The sequence below is a fragment of the Siphateles boraxobius genome, unplaced genomic scaffold (genome assembly GCF_051911475.1).
Source record: "Siphateles boraxobius isolate OS27281-9 unplaced genomic scaffold, OSU_SipBor_1 25, whole genome shotgun sequence".
In the NCBI taxonomy this organism is placed as follows: domain Eukaryota; kingdom Metazoa; phylum Chordata; class Actinopteri; order Cypriniformes; family Leuciscidae; genus Siphateles; species Siphateles boraxobius.
In genome coordinates, this window is record NW_027508866.1 from 179703 (window position 1) to 204156 (window position 24454).

The following is a 24454-nucleotide window of genomic DNA, read 5'->3' on the forward strand; positions in this document are numbered from 1 at the left end:
ACAATGTCTGTATCACTAATAAAGATCACATAAAATAATAACAAACAAATGAAATTTTAAAATAATAACCAAATGAATTTAAAAATAATAACAACCAAATGAATTTAAAAATAATAACCTTCAAATGAGTTTTAAAAAGAAATTAAAAAGTAACATTCAAAAGGAAATAAAATGAAAAAAAATCTTATCTTCTCAAAAGCATCATGTAATTCCCTCAACATTCTCTGAACAACATTTAGTCGTTCAGAAATTAGAGACATGGCCACCGTCACCAATTGTTGATCAGACCTTACCTGGTCGACTTGTTGTACGCTTAAGAGCTCGTTACGCAATTGTCTGTTTTCATCTAATGCTTGTTCGTGACAGTTTCCGAAAAACTCCACGACGCTTCTCAAGTCTGCAGTGTGTTGGTTTTGGCGATCAGCAATCGTACGTAGAAGTCCGACTGTTGGCGATTGTGAATCAAACAGCAGTCCTTCGGTTTGCTGATACGATAAGGGCTGTGACACAACATCTAAAATTCATAGGAAATTCCGGTTGGCGCTGAGAAATGTTTCATAACGCAACCTCTGAAAATCCCGCTCGCTGAATAACGGCCTAAAGGCACCCGCAGATTCTCCGGAGTCACTGTTGTCGGATGAATTCTGCTCAGGCTCAATTATATCCAACAATGCCGCTTGGGATTCGAGGAATATATTCAATTCTCTTTCATCATGATATTGTACTGGAAGAAAACATAACAATAATTATTATATGTATTATTTATTACATATGATAAGACACAAAATGTATAGTAGCCTATCTTACCACTATCTTCCGATGAGCTTTCGTATGAGTCGTGAGACACGGGTAAATCCGTGTCTCGTTTCTTGTATGGTCCTCCGACTTTGGGGTCTTGGTAATTCGTCGTCGATGTACATTCATCAATGGAGTTTTGTTCTGGAGAAATAATATTTATTTTTATTATTTTAAATATTCAATTAATAAAAATAATGATGATTATCATGTTACCCACTGTCGTTTGGATATCCTAATTGCGAGCCACTGTCTGAATCATATTCTCCATAAACATCACGAAGACGCTTTATTCCTCTCCCAGAGGTAGGACGATGTGCGCGCCCGTTATAATTTCCGTTCCAGTAGCTGCATGAAGGCCTCTAATACGAGTCGCTTATGTCAGATACGTTCACTTCAACCTCCGGCGATCTGTATGGCTCTTCACAAACAGGCACTTCAGGACTACTCCAAGGAGTGACGTTATCATACGCTTGCACGGAGTTGTCCAATAACGCTTGTGGATCCCCCTCCGAAGCCTGGGTTTGTGGCGTTGTAGAAACAGGAGTCTGTGTCGGGGGGAGTTCGCCGCTATCTACTGTATTGTCTTGTAAAAAACTGTGTAAAACCCTCTCTGAAAACCATTCGTTATCTAAAATGCAAATAAACAAATATATATATATATATATATATATATATATATATATATATATATATATGTTACTGATACTAGCCATTTCAGTAAAATGTATTAAACAATTTGAATGTTTTATAAAAAACACAATGAGGACCCAGAATTTCTGCTAAATCGCCATTATAATATAAATCCGGGAGTGATTCCTCTGTTCATGTTAATAAAAGAGAGAATAAAAATGTAATATTCTAACACGTATTTGAACTATAATGCTTTTTGTTAAAATGAGAAATGGTGCTACCTACATACCGTGGTGATCTCCTGACTTGTTTCGCGTAGAGCCAAGATTCGGTTGACTGTTCTGGGCGAAGTGAAGAGTTTGAATGAAATAGCCGTTCATAATTTAAAGATTGCATCTCACCATTTCAAAAACACCTTTTTTTCCCGCGCATTCTTTTTTCAAAGAACATCTTTCAACTCTGCATGTGGTAGGAATTCTGATATTTGATTTTACAACTAGAAAAGCATATGGCGACTGTCTCGCACATACACCCCGATCTCATCAGATAACCTCAGCAATAAAATAAATCTCGACCTCTTACGAAAATAACACTAGCAGGAGGGCACAGCATGGGTCAAACACCAGGGGTCAGACATTGTGACGATGTGTGTGTGTGTGCGTGTGTGTGTGTGTGTGTGTGTGGGAACTCTGTTCTATCGCCCCGTGGTCCAGGTGTGGAGATGTGTGTGGGAACTCTGTGTTCTATCTCCCACGCTCCAGGTGCGGAGGTGTGTCGTGGGAGGAGTCAGCGTGTGGTGCACCGTACCACTCCCGCTCAGCCATTTCTGGTCGGAGTGCGGAAGTGATCGCAACTGTTTCACAGCGTTTCTCACAAAACCTTTTATAATGTCTTTGTTCTTCTTCTTTCAGCAAAACAGAGTTTTGTTAAAACGTAAGACCTTTTTTAACTTTATACAACGTTTTTAATACCTTTAAACACTAGTTAATTGTAAAAGTAAAATGTTTCTTCAAACGTATGTTAGAAAATAAAACTATTTGCGTGATATAATTTTAATTCTAGAACATGTATGCAACTCATGCTTTTAAAATGTATGTGCTTTAACGATAGACATTGTTTTAATGTATTTTTATATGTGATTGTGAAAAGTACAACTTCAAATGTAAATGTGAAAGACCTCTTTTAAAATAAAACACACTGATCTCACCTCTGACTATGGCTTTTATTATACCTTTTCTTTAAAAAGATTAAAATATATTGTTTTTAATTGTTTTTTCATTATTTTGAACATTTTTTACATTGAGCCCTAGTGATCGTCGGTGATTTTCCACGCTTAATCTGTTCAGACCAAACGGGGAGGAAGGGGAGGAGTTAGCGTGGGGAGAAATTACAAGCACAGGTGTACAGGCCGGAAGTGGGAGGGAGGGGAGGGCTGAGTATCTCAGGGATTTCCCACGGTCACGTGACCAATCCGGAAGGGGCGTGGTCTAGCATGGGAAATTCCCACGGCATCATAAATGGGGAGGGGCGGGGCTTTATGGGGGGCAATAAAACTGTCAGTTTGACGAAAGCCGCCCTTATAACTCTCTGATGTGCCTCGATGTTCTTACATAATGCAGCGATGTTAGGCCGAATTGGGGACAGTTTCAGTCTTAGATCATTTTCCAGTCTGTACCTATACTTATCTGTACCTATACTTATCTTATTTACCTATCTTTAAACAGTCTGTACCTATACTTGGTCTTAAGGCAGACCAAAGCTGAGAATCCAGTCTCACATAAATACGTTGGCATCATAAATAAATGACATCAACATAAAAAATCATCAACATAAATAAATGGCATCAACGTCTTAATCGCTCGGTTTGCCAGGTCCGAACTTGAAATAGGCCTATATATTCTCAGAAAATGCATTTAATACTGAAACGTCTGTTTATATATACACACTCCCTTAATAAAGCTCCAGACATTAGAAAAATATCAGTCTACACATGCGTTTTATATTTAATATGAGGGAAATACACGAGACATGACACAAAAAATCTTTAACTTTTAGGTGGCAAAATATGTTTTAGTAATTCTATGAACTAGCTACACTGCGCAAAACAAAAGTAATGCTACCCACCGGATGAGGGTCGGCCTCCACAGAACATAAAATATTATTTTTTTTAAATTTTTCGAGTTCGCATTTCTGTGGGAAAAAACAATGTTACGGACGTGACAGTTCTCCGTTACGGACATGACCGCTCTGACTTCAGAAAGCACAAAGCCTTTCTTTAAAGTAAATTTCGTTTTTTATTAATTGTATCATAATTTTAATTAATGTTTCATCAACCAATTGCCTGGTGTAGGGTATGGACCAATCAGACACATACTAATTATTCATTATATACAAAGGTTTATGAAACGTCCTGGTTGCGTATGCAACCCACCGTTCCCTGAAGGAGGGAACGGAGGACGTAGTCGACGTCGACTGAATTGGGATCACGCTAGGGAGCCTATCATCTTCGATTACTATTGAACGAGCCAATGGAATTTGGCGTGCGTGATTTGCATCACACACTCCGCCCCCGCGGCGCGGGTATAAATACGGAAGTGGATGCACGCACTAGTTGCTTTTCGCTGAGGAGCCGAGAGTAACCCGGGGTCAGCGGTGGTCCAGCGGTAGTGGCAAGGGGACTACGTCCTCCGTTCCCTCCTTCAGGGAACGGTGGGTTGCATACGCAACCAGGACGTTCCCTTTCAGTCGATAACGTCAGACGTAGTCGACGTCGACTGAATTGGGATCACCCTTTGAACGCGCCACTAACGCTGCCACCTTCCAGTGCCTAAACCAAAGCCTCCTGATGCCCCCGCAAATTTAAGGCGGGGAAGGACAGGGGTTAGGCCAGGGAAGTCACTGTTGTTCCTACAGGACCACTGGGAAAGCGTTCCCCGTACATTGGAAGGAAGGGACGCTGCGGAAGCCACATCCAACCCAGAGGGAGGTAACGTGGAAAATACACATATGAACTGGGCGGAAACCGGGCAGTCTAACATATGGAATGACACTGGGGTGGCTCCAGCCTAAGACGGGGGGAGACACACCGGACAGTGACGGCAGAGAGACTCTGCCGAGGGAAGACACGGGCTCACCGCAGGGAGCCGTATCGTGGAAGAATACACATATGGGGTCGCCGAAGGGACCGCAACATGTGGACCCAGCCTAACACAGGTTCCACACTGCTTACGAGTGGTAGGCCTAACAACAGACGTTCCGCACGTCCGACATCGGAGGGGTGTGGAGGAACTCAACAGGGTTTAATTTTAAGGGAACTCAACTGGAGTAGAAAGGCGCACGTATCCAGTCCATAGGAGGGGAATGGCGCAGCAAGCCGACACTTGAACCGGGCTCACGGTGAAACTGGCTTCATGAGAAGGGAGCCCACGGGAAGCAGCGGTTCAACTAGGTGTCGTCCAGCCCCCAACTCTAGAATCTGTTTTAGCAAAGCATATCGTCAACGCCCAGGCAGAGCACTTTACACTCATCATAGAGGGGAGCTCAACACCTAAGTGGACATGTTGCATCTCGGATCTTTACCGAAATGAAGGCAAGCACTAAGTGCAACTTTGCATGGAAACAGCCTTCCCTCTCTGCTGAATTCCAACAGATATTTGTAGAGCTGGTCTGAGGTCTATGACTTGCATTCTGTACACGTCCAAGCGAACGGACAGAGAAGCCAGGGCTGGAGCTGCCTCCTCCAGGGCAGCGCTTGCAGGCTCACCACCTGCTCCTATTACGGGAGAGGTAGGAACCTTGGGCACAATCCGAGCCGGGGTCTCAGCTTGTGAGAGTTAGCCGGCCCAGACTCCAGGCACAATACGTTGACCGAAAGCGAGCAAGTCCCTACCCTCTAGTAGAGACCACGCGAGCAGGAGAACTGATATAACAGATTTTTTAACTCACTGCCTGCAGTGGCTCAGGGGCGGTCTCTGCAGTGCAGTCGCACCAGGGACAAGGCCCAAGAGGATAAAGAGGGACACAAGGATTTACAAGACCTTGCTCCTCAGGAACCTGACGATCAGAACGTGCTTCTGCATACTTCTGCAACACGATGAGCGTCGTTTAAACACCGAGGCAACATCATCTTGAGGGTGAAGGAAAACAGCCTACTGCAACCCATTTTGCAGGAAAGAGAGCACTGAAGTGATCGAAAGCTTTCAGGATCTCCTCCGGAGAGAAGACGCACTCAACAACTAGGTTCCACTTCTAAAGGCGTAAGCACGCTACCCAATTCTAGGGGGTGCTCGCAGAAGTGATGGTAACTATCACATGTTCTTGTGATAGCCACCTGAACCTCCGCGTTCAGATGTAAGACCGCCCGGAATCTCCGGGGGCAGACGCGTGTGCCTTCGTGCCCCGTCCCCGAAAGAGTTTTCAGGGGAAGTCAGGAAGGCTGTTGATGGGAACCAGGTCTAGTTGGGCCAATAAGGGGCAACTATGAAGACCTGCTCCTCTCCTGACTTGGCACGTAGGTGCACGCGACGGGCGCAAAAGACAGGAGCATTGCTCAACACAACATGTGAAGATCACTGGGCTTCAGGAGCATTTTCTGCTCAGCACTTGGGTGTGACAAGTTCACTGAGCTTCAGGAGCATTCCTGCTCAACACCTGAGTGTGATAAACTCACCGAGCTTCAGGAGCATTTCTGCTCAACACTTGAGTGCGAAGAACTTCACTGAGCGACAGGAGCATTTCTGCTCAGCACTTGAGTGTGACAAGTTCACTGAGCTTCAGGAGCATTCCTGCTCAACACCTGAGTGTGATAAAGTCACTGAGCTTCAGGAGCATTTCTGCTCAACACTTGAGTGCGAAGAACTTCACTGAGCACCAGGAGCCTTTCTGCTCAGCACTGCGTGTGACGAATTCACTGAGCTACATGTGATGAACTCACTGAGCTACAGGAGCATTGCTGCTCAACACCTGAGTGCGATGAACTTCACTGAGTTTCAGGAGCAATTCTGCTCAACATGAAGCGTGATGATTTCACTGACTTGAGCAGGCGCAAGGCCACCATGAGTCGCAGTCACCTTTAGAAGCTCACTGGGGTTAAACGCATTTCTGCGGGCCCCTGGGGCAGCTGAGACCCAGTGTTTGTCCAAGGGTAGTCCGCTCGGTTTACACAAACACTGGCGGACCAATGAAACCGCAACTGAGCGGCCCTGGAATGGTCATGACCCAGCCGGACCCAGGGGATGGAGTCTCCACTTGCCCTGGCTACGGTCGCAATGTCTAACAACTCGAGGCACGAATGCCCGTGTAGTCGGGGGTCGCCCAGGCCCCCGTTAAAACACGCCCTTTGTACATGGCCCCTCTGTTGAAGAGGGTTTGGCAGCAGACCGGGATGAACTATAGTCACACAGGGTGAGCTGCTCTGCCACGGTCACCTCGGACTCGATCGTGAAGCTAGCGCTGAAGCGGGCACATGACTACCATATACCCCAGGAGCCTCTGAAAGTTCCTCAGTGGGACCCTTTCTCACTTCAACACCAGCTAAACACATTCTCACTGGAGAGACGTGTTAGACCGAGTACCTCTCCAAAACTGAAAAAGAGATACTCAGCCCGTGGGCGAGATTACTCTCTTCCAGTTGACCTGAAGACCCTACGGGCTCTGGAGCACTCGAGGGGAAGGACACTGTACTGATACTCCACCCTTAGACGCAACCCACAGGATGGCCTGCGGTGCGGGAGGTAGAGATCTGAAGCACATGTCTTTCAGGTCAAAGCTGCAGACCAATCTTGGGCCAAGAGGGTCACGACTCACCACCTAGTAGCTCGAAGGCGAGTTTGCGACTGGCCTTCGTACCGGCTGGAGGAGCGGCTATATCAAATCCTTCGCCAGCAGGATAAGATAAACACGCACAAGTCAGGAGCACTTTTGCTCCACACTCAGTGTGATGAATATCACTGAATTTTCAGGAGCACGTCTGCTCAACACCTAATGTGATGATTATCACTGACTTGCGCGGGGTAGCCGAGCCTGAGGTGGGGCAGCAAAGTAGAGATAGTGGTGTTAGTGTGCAGTGCAACACTTACCTGTCTCCACTAGCGGCAGGGGACGTGAGAAGGCGGATGACCGGGTCCTCGAACGCCCCAAGCTGCCTGCTGGCGACCAAGGGAAGCTGAGGGATGTAAGGCTAATACAGGGTCACACCCGCCAGACTAGTCCACTTGGGACTCAGGAATAGAAAATCTGCTCTTTTTCTGAAAATGTGGGTACCGCTGACCCCGTTTTTATAGGGGCCAGCGGCGGAACAGACACACACATAACAAAAAACTCCAGCCGGCCCTCCAACCAGCCAGAGGGAGTGGATCGGCAACCACTCCACGAGAAACTCCTCCATCCCTGAGAGCCCGTCCAGGTTCAGCGTTTTCTTTTGCGCTGATGCTTACCACCTGGCTTGGCAGCGCCTGGAGCAGGCTGGGCGCCCCCTCCGCGGCCGGCTCCAAGCCGGAACCTGGGTGAAGGCTGTTGCGACGGTCCGGCGGGAGCTGAGGCGGCTGCGGGCGGACGCCCTCGGCGACGAGCAGGCGGAGGATCTGACCTCGGTGGGCGGGTGTAGGCAGCAGCGTCCCTCCGAGGCAGGATGTGCCGGATGGCCTCCGTCTGTTTCTGAGCTGTAGAGAACTGTTGGGCAAAGTTCTCCACAGCGTCGCCGAATAACCCAACCTGGGAAATGGGAGAGTCCAGGAACCGAACCATGTCCGCTTCTCTCATATCGGCCAGGTTGAGCCAGAGATGGCGCTCCTGGACCACCAGTGTGGACATCGCCGAACCGACCGCGCGAGCTGCAACCTTCGCCGCCCGGAGGGCGAGGTCAGTTGCAGTGCGGAGCTCACCCATGAGCTCACGGTCCGAACTACCCTCGTGCATGTTCATGAGTGCCTGGGCCTGGTGGACCTGGAGCAACGCCATGGCATGCAAGGAGGAAGCGGCTTGCCCACAAGCTTTGTAAGCCTTGCCCGTAAGAGCGGACGAGAACTTACAGGCTTTAGAGGGGTGACGAGGATCACCTCTCCAGGAAGCGGCCGCCGTTGGGCATAACTGCATCGCAACGGCCCGCTCCACCGGAGGGATAGCCTCGTAACCCTTCACCGCTCCCCCATCAAGGGTAGTGAGGGGGGAGGAGCTACTCAGGCGGTTTCTGGCAGAGAAAGGTGCCATCCATGCCCTCGTCAGCTCCTCATGCACTTCAGGAAAGAAAGGAACCGGGGCGGCGGACTGAGAACCAGTACGGCCCGCCCCGATATACCAATCATCCAACCGAGACGCCTCGGGACACGGTGGAGGGTTCCACACGAGCCCTACCGCCTCGGTGGCCTTTTTCAGCATAGCTGACATCTCTGGATCTGGCTCGGGCAACACTGGTCTCCCGGAGGGAGGCAGTGCAGCCGAGTCATCATCTCCAGAGTTCAGCTCCCCCTCCGATGCTGCGATTGACATCGTATCCCCTGGAGGGGCCCGAAATGACACGGCTGGCCTGTCCATTACAGAGGGACCAGCGGGACCAATGGGGAGCTCCACCGGTTGCGGTGTGAAAGAGGAGTGAGGGACCCACGGGGCCTGGCCGGGCGGATTACCCCTCACTGTGATCCTCAGATCACCCAGCTTGGACGGCGCCCCAGTCCTCCTCTGGGAAGGTAACCCAGAGGAAGAACAAGGGCGGGGCCCAGAGGTGGGGACTGCACCAACGCTTTTGACGAAGGCGAGTCTAGACACCGAGATGGTCATGTTCCCGCAGTGAGAACATGACTCATCCACGAAAGCTGCCTCAGCATGCTGTAAGCCCAAACATGCGACACAACTTTCGTGACCGTCAGAGGGGGATAGTGCCAGACCGCACCCAGAAACGCACGGATGGAATGGCATCTTGAAAAAGACGCACTCACACCCGTGTTGCTCTTTTAGGAAATGGGACCGTCACCAGTGCCGGAGCACACAGGGAATGACCGCGGCAAACACTGAATAGTCTTTCAACTAACAGTGAAGCACTCACTTCTTGCCCTCTAACCAACCGTCAACGCACAAACAAACAATAGAAATTTGATGCTGTTAAAACAGCAGTTGAGAGCTGAGAAGCTCGCGATCACCGCTGCACCACGCTGTAGAACACCAACACTGGAGAGGTCTTCCCGAAAGAACACCGACACACTCGCTCGTTGAACACAACAGCACTCTTCAGAGACATCAAAGACGAACGGCTCCGAAGCGAAAGGCAACTAGTGCGTGCATCCACTTCCGTATTTATACCCGCGCCGCGGGGGCGGAGTGTGTGATGCAAATCACGCACGCCAAATTCCATTGGCTCGTTCAATAGTAATCGAAGATGATAGGCTCCCTAGCGTGATCCCAATTCAGTCGACGTCGACTACGTCTGACGTTATCGACTGAAAGGGAACTCCTCACACAGCCCAAATGAATAAACACAAGGGCAGAAACAGTGTCATGTTACAGGGCATGATAAGGAGATTTTACGACCTCCGAGGAATGTGGCCACATACTCAAGAGAGAGACTATGAAACAGAAACCCTCTTTAAAACAGACTTTGCTGCATTAATCATAGACTAACTGATCTATAAATGAACATGCATAAAACTGTGAAAGAAACAGTGTAAATGGTTTACTGTCTCGTGTACTATTAGGTATATATTATTGTATGTATCCTGGTATACAACCAACTAACGATCAATGTAACCTCACCAGTATAATGCCTCCTACCTAAATAATCCTCATTTAATGACTCACACTTTGATGTACATCACCTTCTTCTAGAATGCAGTGTGGATGTGTTACAGCTATCTGAGCATTAATGAAGGTATAATCATGCTAGGGACAAAGATCCGTAAATCAACTAAGAGCCACTTTCCCTCTCAGACATGTCACCTTTCTGATTGGTCGAGTTCAACCCTTAAGGTAGGATCTTTTCCAGGCCTTATTTGAGACAGTCCACATGTGACCTCGCTCTCTTAGTTCTTTCATCCAGCCGCAACACTGTTCTGGTGATTCTGGGGAACCCCCTCCCCCTCCACGGGGGCCCCAGGGCCCAGCAGGCCTCGATTCCAACCAGATATGGGCTCAGGCAGGAGAGAGATGACTCTCTCACAAAGAACCAAGGACAATCTCAAGAGTTTTGGAACAAAGAATCCAACCAACAACGACTCCAATCACCCATCCTTCCGACTTCCTCACTTCTCCTGGGTGCTCGGCGTGGCCTCAACAGAGTCCCAGGCCTTGACCAAACCAGCCATGCGTTCCTGGAGAAAGAGAACGCTCAACCAACTTCCACTTGACACTGCCGGAACCATCTACGACTTCAATTTTCAACAACTTCAAGAATTGTTCCCATTACAAATGCAAGTATTCAATTCAATGAAATGTGAAAATGAAATTCTGATGGTTCTTCTCATAGACCCTCTTCCGGTTTCCAATTTCATCCTATCACTAACCTATTTATGTATTCATGTGTGTATGTTGTTTAGTTTATTTATATTCATATACATATCTATATTTAGTTAATAAAACTTGTACATAATATGTATTTGGTTCTGTTTTGTTTGCAATACAAGTCACTTTACGATCACGGTTTTTGCTACTGGCTCAAAGTACTGTACAGGCGAAGAAATAATTATTCTTCTGTGGCCATGGAAGATACCCTTTTCTTAGAATAAATTAATAATCAAAAGAGTTTGTTGGAAGAACTGATTAATTGATTGTAATATTAATTCAGCCACATCAAGTTAATCCAATTAACTGACCCAAATATTTATAATTAATAATAACAAGATATTATTGATTATTAATATTTCCAAAAAGCTGAGTTCCTTACAATGGATTTAATAAATAAGAAGTAAATATATAGTAAAAAATAGATCATCATGACACAGAGTCGCCGGCGCGTGAACTGGACTTTCGTCTCATAAATGAACCGAAACTCAGCGTATAACGTTCTTGCCTCACAGACTTGAGAAATATATAGAAAGCTTGATGTCTACTTTTAAACGGAACATTTAAAAACGGAAAACAGACTGCTCTCTGCTTATGTAATCCCTATGAAATCTGCATTTCTCTCTGGCTCGTTACTGTGAAGATTGCGAGTCAGCATCGTCAACTTCATCTTGAAGCGACACACTGAAAAAACATTGTTTATTAATAAACAATTAAAATCTCTCCTTGCTATATTTAACATATTCATAATCATTACTTTTGCAGGTTCTTTGTGGCAGCTTTAAGATACTTTATTGGGAGCGCCGCCCTTGTTACATGAACGCGTCACCACTGCATCAGCACCGAAAACATGATTTATTTATTTTTTTATTTTTTTATCTAAAATATCCTTACAGCCTTAATTAGTGATGGGGACGAGACCGCCAATGCCGAGTCCGAGTCAAGACCGAGTCTTTGAAGGTACAAGTCCGAGACGAGTCCGAGAAAGCAGAAATCGGTCTCGAGACCGGACTCGAGTAGGCCTACTACATCACTAGTCAAGCGCAAACCGGTACAGAAGTAATCAATACATTATCGGGGAGGGTCATGCCTTTTTTCACAATCATTTTTGAGGGTCATAGAAAAAATTATTGCTGGCGAAGGGAGGGTCAAGTCTTTTTTGACAACAGATCTCAAAACTCCTCCGGTAGCCCCTTAAATAAAAAACAAACAGTCCCTTAGATCTTTTTTTCGCGTACCCCCTGAAATCAGTCCACGTACCCCAGTTTGACAACCGTGGTTTATTATTCTTACTAAGAATAATCTCATGCATCTATTAGTAGAATTTATGTTTTGGGGACTGTTATCCCAATTAAGCCGCGGCTGACTCCATGCGTCCAACAAAGTGTCAGTAAGCTGCCAGTCTGATCATGGCACATTTGACTGGTTTAATAGGGATAACAGTTCCCAAAACACCAATCATACAAAATAATAAATGCATGAGATTATATTCATAATAAGAAAACAAATTATTTCGTCGCAGCAAGTGTCAGGCAACGCGTTATACTCGCTGATCAGCCGCGGCTGACTCATGAGCCTCGAGCAACTCGAGCAAAGCGTCAGTAGCTGCCAGTCGGATCATGGCACATTTGACTGGTTTAATAGGGATAACAGTCCCCAAAACATCAATTATACTAAAGAATAGATGCATGACATTATATGCTTAATAAGAAAACAATTAATTTACGTGCAGCGAGAGTGTCAGGCAACGCGTTACACTCGCTGGTCAGCCGCGGCTGACTCATGAGCCCCGAGCGACTCGAGCAAAGCGTCAGTAAGCTGCCAGTCTGATCATGGCACATTTGACTGGTTTAATACGGATAACAGTCCCCAAAACATCAATCATACACAAGAATAAAGGCATGACATTATATTCATAATAAGAAAACAATTTATTTCCTTGCAGCGAGAGTGTCAGGCAACGCGTTACTCGCAGTATCAGCCGCGGCTGACTGGATGAGCGTCCAGCAAGCTCTGTAAGATAGCATTTGACTGGTTATATTGGGATAACAGTCCCCAAAACATCAATCATACTAAAGAACATAATCCTATCAATAGATGCATAATAAATGAGCTAGAAAGGGAGGAACACAAAGCACAAAACTGTCAAAAATCAATGGTTTCTGAAACTTGCCAAAAGCAGACTGCAAGGCAACTAGCCAGCCACTGACAGGTCACGTGACATGCTAGAGTCAGACTGGCAGCTGCCAGCCAGCCACTGACAGGTCACGTGACATGCCAGGCTCAGACTGGCAGCTGCCAGCCAGCCACTGACAAGTCACGTGACATGCCAGGCTCAGACTGGCACCTGCCAGCCAGACACTGACAGGTCATGTGACATGCCAGGCTCAGACTGGCACCTGCCAGCCAGACACTGACAGGTCATGTGACATGCCAGTGGCGGCTCCTGCCAGCCAGCTGAAGATTGAACCCCTACTGAGAAAAACTGTAGGATCTCCAACATTATTGGGTAATAATAGTTAACAGTAATAAGAATAAAGATAAGCATATGTGTATTAGACAATGAGAATATTTAATACAAAACGAAACCATCACTAACACAGTCCAGCATCAGACAACAACAGCGCAGCATAATGTTCACACCAAACCGATGTCGACTCCTGATAAGGCAGAAAATTATCCCAGGCGTTCCAACAACTTACTGGTTCTATCACCTGCAGACGCGTAATAATCTTCGGAAACACTACAATTTCTCTGTTCACGCTCCCCTTCATCTGCCAGTGAATGTAACGCTCGTATCAGCTCTGCCGTATCAGCTCGTAAACGAGCGTAAGCTCATCCTGTGCGCTCACAACAGAAATCAAACAAGTGGAGCATGGATGTCTGAATCCGACACAGAACTGAAACCAAACTAGACCGATGTGCTGGGATTCAAACACCATGCCCTGCACATGTAACAAGTTATGTAGACAAGTGAGTGCACGGCTCATGCACGCCAGAAACTGTAAATACAAAACAAAAACCAGGAGTGTCAGAGCTGTCACAAAACCAAGAAATTAACTAGACTGAAGTGACAGAACCCTGACAAGTGTAGGCTATTTGTGTGCGTGTATGCGCACACCATTAGGGTAATAGGGAGCCTAGTCAAATTTGAATTTTTTTAACATGTTTAAAAAAGATTGGTAGCTCAGGAGATGCCCGTTAGGTACTCGGCTCGGCTCGTAGTTTCTTTTACATGATGCGATCCACAACCATACGGACATCAACGATCTCACGATTTCTCACACCGGAGAAAAAAGTAAACCACTGAAATTGAGCTTCTACAATGGCAAATTTCTAGGTGATGGTGCCTCATGCAGTGTGAAAAGAAACATGCACCAGTGGTCTTTAGATTTGTTTTAATCATTCTTAATGCAGAACAAGACTTAACACATAATACATTGAATTAGTGGTGCTTGCTAAGCATCAATATTGCTATTACTCATATTACACATTAAACTCATATTTAGCTACATTCAGAAACTACTATGCAACATTTTCACACACCAGTTAGAACCAAAAAACAATCACTTGTGAAGTCATTGGCTTTGGATATTTATTGGCTTTAAAATAATGCATGTTCAGGAATTGATTAAAAATTGATTAAAAAAATTTGATAGTATTATTTTATCTGCATATGTTAACCGTAATAATTTATGTGGATGACATTGTTACATAAGTCATAGGCTGCGTCCGAAACCGCATACTCAATGAGTAGGTACTTAATTTCAATGAGTACTTACTCAGCGAGCGCTAAAAGAGTAGGTACTTTATAGGCAGATCTCGTTGAGTATGAATGCGAAACGGACATCTGCCATGTTGATGTTATCATGTGACCTACGACGCGTTATCACATGCGCAACAACTTAAAAGATTTGAACGACACGTTTAATTAATCTATCTGTTAATATCTTGATAATGATTAAACTTGCTCATTTTGTGGTCTTTTTGAAGAAACTGCTGCCCATTTATTTTGTAAATACATTTAGGGTTGATTTAAGCTCTTATATTTAACCCTACTAATGTGACCCACCGTTTTATACCTAACGATATTATTTATTTTTATTACGAAATCCCAAAATTGTCATCCCTTGAATATGTTATTCATTTTTTATTTTATATCCAAACATTTTCATCCACAAGCAAAAGTGCTTACTACTTTGTTTTGCTTTTTCTTGTTGAATTTATCTCTCGTTTCATCCCTAAGTAGTGATCATGTTGCCAAGTTTTTTGCGCAATTTTTCATTGGTGATGTTGTAACCTTTTTCTTTGAAGGCTTGCTCCAGCTTTTTGTAAAATGCCATTTTATAACTGTAGTACAAATGCAGATGCATTTATGTGAGGTCAAGCAGCAGCAGCTTGGTCCTGTGTGTGAATTCTATGAAAACAGCAGTTTAAAATTGTGAGAGATAAACTTTACACATAGTTAACTTTATACATATTAGAAACCGTTCATACCTTGTTGGGTTTCTTGAAATTCTGACTGCATGGAAGGGGATTGAAGATTGTGTGTTTGTGTGACATTTATTTTCCTTGTTTCAACAGGGCACTTGACAAGGGATACTGGATTATCAATCGCTGGAGGGGGACACTGAGACAGAGTAACAGAAGGGCCACAATGAGACAAAGATGCTGGACGTGGAGGGGGAAGTTGAGACAGAGTAACAGAAGGGCCACACTGAGACAGAGATGCTGGACAGTGGGTAGTATCTGCTAAAGAGAACACAATAATAATAAAAATCCCCATGATCATTTTAAATGTTATTATGGTTAAAAGAGAAATGCCTTACCTTGTTTCTGTGTTGCAGATCTCACTTGTTGCATTATATATGCTGCATATGTGTTTTGTCAATAAAAAACGATTTTCAATCAATAAAAATAAAAATCATTATTTTTACATCATCAAGCAACCAATTTTATATATTTTTTTACTTGCCATTCTTTATTCTCTCAGCAATTCCTTTGCTTACGGTTAATGTGATTGCTCCCTGGGAGTCTGATAGTGTTAGTTACATATTCTCCATCTTGCTACAATTGTTAACTTTGTGGATGCCTTTTATAATCAAAGCCATAATGAGAAATAATGAGCAAACAGATGCTGCATTAAATTTACATTGTTATCCCTAATTATGGGTTAAACATTTCAGAGTGGGACATGGCACAGCTGATTAACTTAATGATGTCTATCCTAAAGGATAGTTTACCCAAAGAAAAAAAATCTTTGGGTGAACTATCCCCTTTTTTTACGTGAAAAATAGTCCATAAAAATATATTACACAATTGTGTGTCACCTTAATGTAAATTTGGATTTCATGTTTAATGACAAATAAAAGTGTGTACAACTAATTAATATTCAAAAAATATATTTAAAAAAAAACACATTCTAAATTAAGAAATTAGCAAGCATGTGTGGGTTTTGTTTACTGCACTCCTGGAATAAGACATACCTAGATAAATATCTCAGATAAAAACACAAACATGAGGCCTTATTGTAAAACTGTCACATTAGATATGCATGTTTGATTGACTAATTTATTTAATGGATTAATGTTGTACAAAAATGTCAATGTACAAAATTAACACAAGCATGCAATACAATAAAGAGAAAATGACAACAAACAGAACTTTAAACCAAGAAAATTTCCTAATTCCTAATAAAGTACTAAAGAATTTTTTTTTATTATGCTATAGGTAGGCTAACGGACTACTTGGAATTAAGGGAAAAAAATATCAGCCGACATTCGCTGCCAAAGTCGTTTCCCATCATGCTTTTGATCCGCGCAGTCGGTGGAGAGCAACTGCGCTCGACTGCAGAATCCGACACGTGTGCCTTGCGCTCGCGAGAGATTTTTGACATACGTCAGCATGACATCAGAGCCAGGCGGAACGCAGTCAGTTTACATAAAAAAAATAATTTCTAAAGCATCTCTATTTACATTGTTTTACATGTTTTCTCAAAGGAAATGGAAGTCTTATTTGGCAAATCTGGAGTTGGGAGTGCACCATCAGGCACAATCTGCTCAACTCCTCTGTTCAACACGACCTCATCCCGGACCAAGTCCTCAATTGCACAGGCTCCCAAGAACAGCCTCTCCCAGAAGCACATTCTCTCCCAGAAGAACAACCAGGTCCCTCCACTGCTATGCCCTCCAAAGAAATGCACAGAAGGAGACAAACATCCACATTCTGTGAAGTATATGAAGCGCATGTAGAGAGGAGAACAGCTGCTCTTGAGTCACTAGTGCGGCCTGACTTGGAGCACCGAAGGAGGCATAAAGAGAGGCGGAGAAGGATGTTTGAAAAAAAATCTCTTACCTGCCTTGGAGAAATCCTTGAAAAACTAAAAAAAATCAGTAAATCCCAGGAAATGATAATCGATCTATTAAAAAATAAAGTTTAACTATATAATCCATTTCCACGTGTATCATCATTTTATTGCTTATCACATCATTGTTATAGAGAACACAAAACATTCCTCCTTAGACAGGGGACAGTAGTTGACTAGCAGAATATGTCAATCATTTGATAGTAAGTTCTTAAAATAATCCTTTAAAACCCATCTACCAGTTCACAAAACAGTCAAATCAAAAAGCTTCTTAAGAGAAGTTTAAATAAGTTCTTATGGAGGGAATTGTTGAAGGTGGAACAAGTAAATGTGATGTTCACAGGCGGCCACAAATTGCATCTCTATGATGTGATGCATCATTGTGAATGTGGGCTTCTGGTGGGTATGGTTCATCCTCCATAACATCTGCCTGCTGATCCTCGTCAATTTGGTCATTGGATTTCAGGCAGATGCTATGGAGGATGCAACAGGCTGTGACTGCAGAAGAAATGTTCTTTACTGAGTCTCCTAAATTTTGATTTTAAAATTCCAAATGCATGCACAATAACTACACGCGCAGAATTCAGTTTCCTATTGAAGTGTGTATGCCTTACAGTCAAGTGGCTATTGTCTCTGTATGGCTTTATAAGCTGAAGCGAGAGAGGGTATGCAGAATCTCCAATTATATGCATGCCCTCAGGAACCAGGGAATGTGGATCTTCCTCAAGAAGGCGGCCTACCTCTGACAACCGAAATGCCCTTGAATCATGCCAACTACCAGGGTGACCCACACTGACATGACAGAACCGCCGCTGACGGTCACAGAATCCTGTAAGAATAACAGAATAGAACTGTTTCCTATTGATATAGGCCACAGGATTCTCACAGTGAGGTTTTACTATTGGAATGTGGCATCCATAAACTGCACAGACAGTTTTAGGAAACCCAGCTTTTTCAAATTCTTACTGTGATATGTGTAGGGATTGTCCTCTGGGCCAGGAGATGTAATGTGACAAATGTGTTATGACAAGAGAACAGAACATGCAGGTGTGTGGAAACTGTAGATTTGGTTATGTTAAATCTGTCTGCCACTCCTCTATAGGACTCTTGATTGGATAGAGTCCATAGAGAGGCAAGTATACTGTTTGTCAGCGGCACCTTAGTCTGCTGTGTATTCATGTAAAAAGGACCAAGTGTATTTATAAGATCCTGCATTAGGAAGAGAAAAAAAAATAGTTATCATATAACAAAAACATGGACACATACATTTTCATTGGGGGTGGGGCATATGCCTAACATTATGTTTTGTTTCCCTACATACCTCCACATGCCCTTTAGAAAGTCTGAAATGACTTTGAAACTCAGAAGGACTGTACAAATGGACCACATTCTCAACAAAGTGAGGAATTTTAGGGACATTCCTAGGAGAGAAAAAACATTTCCTATGGCCTCTCTCTCGAAAGCAACTTGCTATTGGCTTCGTTTACATTTTAATGAAATCCTTCAAACCTTTATTTTATTAAGTGCTGAATTATCTGCAGTCTGGACTGTTTATTTTCATTAGATCTATTCAAGTTGCAACATACCAAGACAAGATAGATTTATATCCCTACAATTTACTGAAAAAGCCATTTTAAGTAGTGAGCATTTCACCTTCGGTGATTCTCCTCATCATAACCATCTTCGTGCAAAAGCAGTGGTATTTCAATTGCATCCACTTCGTCTGCGATAAAGAATGCGAACTCTTCCATTCTCTGACGTTTGCAGTCCACAACACAGCGAGATTCAGGAAGTGTCCGTCTTGCCTGCACTTTTTTCACTCCTCCCCTCACTGCGGCTGCCTACTCTCGGCTATAATCCAGGCGAGGCGAGGCGCATCTCAAACAAGCCTTTTGTGTGTATGTTTGTCTCGTCTTCTAATTGGTGTGGCTCCTCCCCTGCGCACCTGTGGGCCGTTGCTCTGATGGCTCGTGCTGAGCATATAAGTGGAGTGTGCAGGAGGGTGAGACACCCAGCGGTTAACTCTGTGCGTGTCATGATGCCTAGCTGGCTGATCAACTCAAGCGGTGTTCTTTCTATTGTGCTACTATTTCGTTCTATTTGTTAGTGTTTGGTATGTCTATGTTGACGTTAGTGTAGAGTAAATGTGTGTTACCTGTGGAGAGAGAGAACTTGAGAGACGCGAGTTTGTGCAGTCATTTATTAGTCTAATAATAAATGTTTTAAACTGCTCTTTGCTTTGTGTCTCCTTTTATGACGCTGAACCCTTATAAAACGAGCATTTCTAACAACAGGGTTCGTAAAGTAAAGCAAGAATTAACAACAAACAGCTTCAGATTTTTTTTCTAATCAGCATTGGATCTTTATTTTAAAAGGAGAAACATGAACAGTTAAAAATGCTGTTGTCACTAAAACACAGTTTTAGTGTGTTTTCTTTACAGTAAGCACGCTCTGCCCAAGCTTGTGAATAAGATATTGAGTGATTCCAGGAAGCATGGACGTTTTCTTGGTTTAATATCAGATAGAAGTTTCTTCTTCTTCAACAGATATAACTGTTAAATACACACAAAACATTTTTACTTAAGCTAGGTTTTTTCATCATCTTTCACTGTATTAATTTCTTAGCAAAGGTACCTCCAGTGAGAAAGCAAAAGACAGCAGTCACAATTGGCCAATTAAATATGATGTTGATTATTTATAATAAATCAGTCATATGTTTTACCTCTCCTTCTGCAGCATTTGTAAATCAGCACGACTGTCACTATCAGATATGGACAAGCTGCCAGTACAGAACTGAGTATTTTGAGGACAGAGATCTGAGATTCTGAATGAGATCTTGAAAAAGAGACACACAAACACTTTATCATGCGCTATATCTGAACGAGGGCATATGAAGAAATAAATCAGCTCAGTTTCAGTGACTACGTTTGCATGTGCACTAATAATGCGATTATTTCTAATAATCAGAGCAGTAAGATGTTTACATGACACGAGCAGAATTCTTCACTCCAGTTTACATGCAGTTTTCATTATTCTGATTATTTGCTAATAAGTATTCTGCCCTACAAAGGCAAAAAACCTTAACTCACCAGAGTGTGAAACTGAGAAAATGAGTTTAAAGTATTTTTGTTGTCCAGCCAATTGTATGATAGGAAGGACACTGACAATTTGTAAAGTAGCTGTCATAATGAATATATTTATCTACATTAAAAAAAAATGAGCTCAAACTTGACCTTTGACCTTTATTCGGAAGTTACTGTATTCTGCCTTTGCATTATCTGCAAAACAATAATGGGTCATACAAAGGCAAAATAACTTAACTTCTAATTTATTGACCATTTTGACTTTTATCACCCTATATAAACATTTCTATGATAACAATGATAGCCTTAAAATAACATTTAGCGAGTTCTGTCTAGTAAGGCTTAATATTACATCAATAGAATATTAAAAAATAAAAAATAAAATGAAGGCTATTATCTGTTCTGGATAATTTTAAAACTTTGTCGTTGAACTTAATTTAAGTAAAATAACATTTTAAGAGGTTAACCTGTTTAACGGGGGCAATTTCATAGTGGTTGGTGTAAACCGGACGTGGTCACCCTAACGTTACTTATAGCCTACCTACAGCGACACTTAAAATTGAATGTCAACCTCCGGACAACTTTGCACTTTAGGCTAGCCAAGCCGGCACATGATGGATTTAAACAATGGATTTGTGTTCTCATTGGATGTTGTTTTCCATGGATTTTGACCATGTTTTTGACCATGTTTAAAACGAAAAGGTAAGCTGCGATCTAAGTTATATTTGCTGGGTTGGTTTGTGTGCGTGGTAATGTTTTCTCCTCGCCAAGGTGTGTCGTGAGGCGTATCGTGAGGCGTCCCCAACCCACTCGCGTTGTTTTCTGTCAGTGAGAGGACTGTCAGATTGGCAGGCAGCTAGCCACCCTGTATGGCACGAAAAAACTTGTAACGTTAGCCTAGTACTAGTTAATAGTATCGAGGCTTTGATTTATGGTGTCTTACAGCTGGCACACCATCATGTAGGCTATTTGTGGATCAGGAACAGTTGTGTTTTGTGTGTGAAGTTAGTAACGTTACGTTAGCATAGTTTAGCCCAAGTTTGCATCGCTAGATAGCCAACTAGGCTACCTGTATCCTAGCTGAATTTCACAAAATCTGAAGTAGAATTTTTGTTTTCTTCATGTAACGTTATCCATATCATCCATATTGATCTTGGTGTTTGCGTTTCAAAGCCATCTCTACTATAGTTTTCTCGCGAGAATAGGAAATTCTTAATGCTAGATAGAAAACAACCACTGCAACAATTTTATTTTTACTTTATTTAATGCGTGTGGCAAAAGTGCTTCAATTACATATAGGCATAACACCGTAACTTCAGCGCGGCAAACGCGTTGCTGGTGGGTAAAACAAAAGGCAGAGTGCCTTAACTCCACTGTAACTTATAATAACAGTGTTCTAGAGTGCAGCTGTAGGCTACAAAGCTAAAAGACTGTAACTGATGTTAAGGGCTTCTGCCTTTGCTTTCCCTCTGCTTTTGGAAGTTATAGCAAAAACAACATCTTATTTTTAGCAGAAAAGAACAAAATTGACGCAAGATATTTGTCCACATGATAAAATTGATGTCCATTGTTCCAAATATGGCAATAACTCATTTTGACCAAAATTGAAGTTAAGGTCTTTTGCCTTGGCACGGCAGTATTGTTATACCACATTTAGATATGCAGACATACCATGTGCATGTCTGATTAACGAACTAGTAAGAAATAGCGCACAGATGAGAGTGGTAGTTCACTATTAACTAATCAATAACTACTATTTTTTAATGCTTGCCAGAGAACTACTGAAAGAGTTTATTAACAATCTAGTAAATACTATTAACCCTAAAAGAAACTCTGATTAACAAATTAGGAAGTAATAGTGCACATATGAAAGGGGTACTTCAATAACTACTATATTTTTTATGCTTCCCAGAGAACTAATGAAAAATTTCATAATTCATACAAAACTAATCAATAACCAATGCAGGATAAATGACTAGCACTACATTAACATTTGAACTGCTACTGTAAACGAATACACAAGGTTGTTTACATTATCAATATGTAATAGCACAGCAGACTGTTAATAATTGGCCTATGCTGTCTATTTATCAACTGAATAATTTTAAAGAAATGGATTTTTAAATACAGTAGTCTGGACCTTACTTGTCCCGTGGCCAATTTTCTGGCATTCCTTTGGACTGACATTGAATCACTAGAGTCACGGTGACGACTGGAACATATTGAGTCATCAGCCATCCAAATACCATATAGAGTGAATTTATTATTTAACTTACCTCACAAAAAAATATGTTTTTATGTATGTCTCCTAGCTTATATATATATCTGTGTGTGTGTGTGTGTGTGTGTCTTGTGAGTGAGAAGATTCTACACTTTATTGGCTTTTCATTAGTAACTACTGTAAGAATCATGGGAACCAACTAGTAATGACTCAAGTGTTACTACATACTTCTATGGGAATTACTAATTATTTGGATCCGTATTCTAAAGTGAAGATCATGGGAACTAGCTAGTAATGACTCAAGTGTTACAATACTTCTAAAGAAATTTTCTAAAAGTATACTAAAGTTCACCAAAAATCTCAAACGCTTGAAATTACTTTTGTGTTTGGTTGCACAAATCATGACTAGATCATGTTGTAACACTTGAGTCATTACTAGTTAGTTCCCATGATCTTCACTTTAGAATACGGATCCAAATAATTAGTAATTCCCATAGAAGTATGAAGTACCACTTTCATATGTGCACTATTACTTCCTAATTCGTTAATCAGAGTTTATTTTTAGTTAATAGTAGTTACTAGATTGTTAATAAACTTTTTCAGTAGTTCTCTGGGAAGCATTAAAAAAATAGTAGTTATTGATTAGTTAATAGTGAACTACCACTTTCATCTGTGCGCTATTACTTACTAGTTCGTTAATCAGAGTTTCTTGTTAGTTAATAATAGTTACTAGATTGTTAATATTGTGTTACTCATTGGTTCTTGCGTAGTTTTTCATTAACGAAGGAACCGTATTCTAAAGTGTTACCGAACATAGCAATGCCGGGTTTGCATGTGCTGCGTGGCGTTCTTCCTGCCTGAAGATACGGATCAGAGAATGCGCAGCGAGTAGTGTTCAGAGAGTTTAAAAGTTAGAAAACTTCTCAATTTCACATCAGCCCCATTTTATCATCTCTTAATTTGCTTCCTGTCTGGGCACGAATCCATTTTAAAATTCTGCTTACTTGCAAGGGCTAGTTTCACAGTACTTATGTGATTTGAGCAACCTGTGCCAAGTGACTGTTGTGAATAGGATGAAAAGGGTGTTTTAACGACACGTCATCAATCCGGAAGTCGGCCATATTGGTGGCACTTAACATAAACAATGCCACTGAACCGAACAGAACTCACAAATTTTGCTTATTATTGCTGCTGAAAATGGTAAATTATTGTCCATAACTGGACAAGGAAACACACGAAGGAAACCAGGAAAACGATGGAGACTTGTAGTAACAGGACAGGATACGAACAGACACTTCATAAAAGGTAAGTGCAGACAGGTAAGTGAGTCCTTATTCATGAATGAGACCAGACCCAGTCAAGTCAAGTCATCCTCATTTATATAACGCTTCTAACAATGTAGATTGTATCAAAGCAACTTTACAGAGATAAACATAATTTAAGGTAATAGAGATTGGTTTAGTGTTATAGTGGTTCTTGAAAAAAAATTTTCCAGCTAAAGTTAGTTTTGATTGATTCACTTCCGTCTAAATGATAGTTATTAAATTAGGGGCCGCTAAGACGACACCGTTCTCTCTAAACATCTCTCTCTTCACATGCGCATTAAGAATTGATTCTATAGTTATGTGCGTTTGAATATATGTGCGCAGGTTTGTAATTCCTTACAAACCATGCCTAAACAAACTACTTGTCTTGTCTATAAAATTTGACCCAGTGACTTCTTCTTGTTGCTATTTTACGGCGGTTGGCATCCATCTTATTGGTGCATTTCCGCCACCTTCTGCTCCTGAGTGTGAATCAGAAAATAGGTTTACAGACTAAATCACCCACCCTCCTTTCATAAATCAGCTTATACGTTTTTCAAAAATGGTC

At 42.5% G+C, this 24454-nt stretch overlaps 1 long non-coding RNA gene across 1 annotated transcript; it reads right to left on the reverse strand.

Annotated features, from left to right (window-relative positions):
- Positions 1–350: 350 nt before the first annotated feature.
- Positions 351–1136, reverse strand: LOC143749465 (uncharacterized). Its single transcript, XR_013206985.1, has 3 exons — positions 1016–1136; positions 808–939; positions 351–724 (listed from the first exon to the last, which is right to left on the reverse strand). It is a non-coding gene; the product is annotated as an uncharacterized LOC143749465 (long non-coding RNA).
- Between the last annotated feature and the right edge of the window lie 23318 nt (positions 1137–24454).